This window comes from Dipodomys ordii, unplaced genomic scaffold (assembly GCF_000151885.1).
Source record: "Dipodomys ordii isolate 6190 unplaced genomic scaffold, Dord_2.0 Scaffold29, whole genome shotgun sequence".
Taxonomy (NCBI): Eukaryota; Metazoa; Chordata; class Mammalia; order Rodentia; family Heteromyidae; genus Dipodomys; species Dipodomys ordii.
In genome coordinates, this window is record NW_012267245.1 from 1,324,593 (window position 1) to 1,325,746 (window position 1,154).

The 1,154-nt window shown below is 63.4% G+C and overlaps 1 protein-coding gene across 1 annotated transcript in view; it reads right to left on the reverse strand.

The window, feature by feature from the left end:
- The window catches only part of Stc2 (stanniocalcin 2), a 27,897-nt gene that overhangs the window by 1,168 nt on the left and 25,575 nt on the right, over nucleotides 1-1,154 (reverse strand). The window lies entirely within an intron of this gene.

Consider the following 1,154-nt stretch of genomic DNA (forward strand, 5'->3'; position numbering starts at 1 on the left):
GCGGGTGCCAGCCCAGCGCCGGTCCTCCAGCCCGCTTCCCCGGCATGCCCTCGGGAGCTCGGGCAGGAGCAGCCACGCAGGGCCTCCTGGACTCTCCCGCCGCCGCGGGGCTGCCTTTGAACCGTGATGAGTGGCTGGGATTACAGGCGTGAGCACTGCGCCCACCCAGATTCCCTTCTTTAGGTTCCCTTCCCCGCGGGAAGAGGCCTGGGCTGGCCGTGGTTGAAGCTGCACCCTGGGGGGTGGGGGGGGGCTGTATGGGAACTTGCCAAAGCCAGTTCATCCAAGCCTCATTTTGGAGTTGGCATGGCGCCCACAGAAGCTGCAGGCCGGGCCTGGGAGTGATGACAAAAACCAGCTTGCTCAATTGGGTGTCAGTGAGCCCAAAGGATTCCCAAAAATGCGCAGGGGGGGGGCGCTCTGTGCCCCAGACTCCAACAAACCGCCGCGGCCGTGACAGCCAGAAAGCAGGCTGGGGCGGGCTCAGAGCACCCCGAAGATCACACGACCCAAAGCAGCGGCTGGAAGCACAGGTGGGTGTTTGGGGGGCGGGTGGAAGGGGGTTCGGGGCAGCGGCGGCTCTGAGAGCTGGAGACGGTGGTTCGAAGCCAGCCTGGGGCAGGAAAGTCCGCCAGCCTCTTATCTGCAGTGAACCAGCTAAAAAGCCAAAAGGGAAGCCGCGACGCAAGGGACAGAGCGCCGTCCTTGAGGGGTGTGAACCAATTCAGAGTGCGAGGCCCCGAGTTCAAATCCACGTAATGGCACAAGATCAAAAGCAAAACAAACAGAAAAAGGGAGGAAGGACCCCAAATTCACTTGAAAACGAGCCAGGAAAGCACGCGTGCAGCTTTGCTGAACCCCCAAGGAAAAAACCCAACGGTCCTCACTGCATGGAGTCCAGCCTCCACGGGCAGGCCTCCCCTGCCTGCCTCCAGGGGCCTCCAAGGCTGCCTCCCTGCAGGCCAGTTACTCCTTTTCTGGGGGTGGGGTTGGGACCCAGTCCTGGGGCTTGAACTCAGGGCCTGGGCGCTGTCCCGGAGCGGCTTTTGCTCCAGGCGCCACTTCTGGCTCTTTCTGTGTAGGTGGGAGTGAGGAATCGAACCCGGGGCCTCACCTAGGCCAGGCGAGCGCTCTACGGCGGCGCCCCCGCCCCG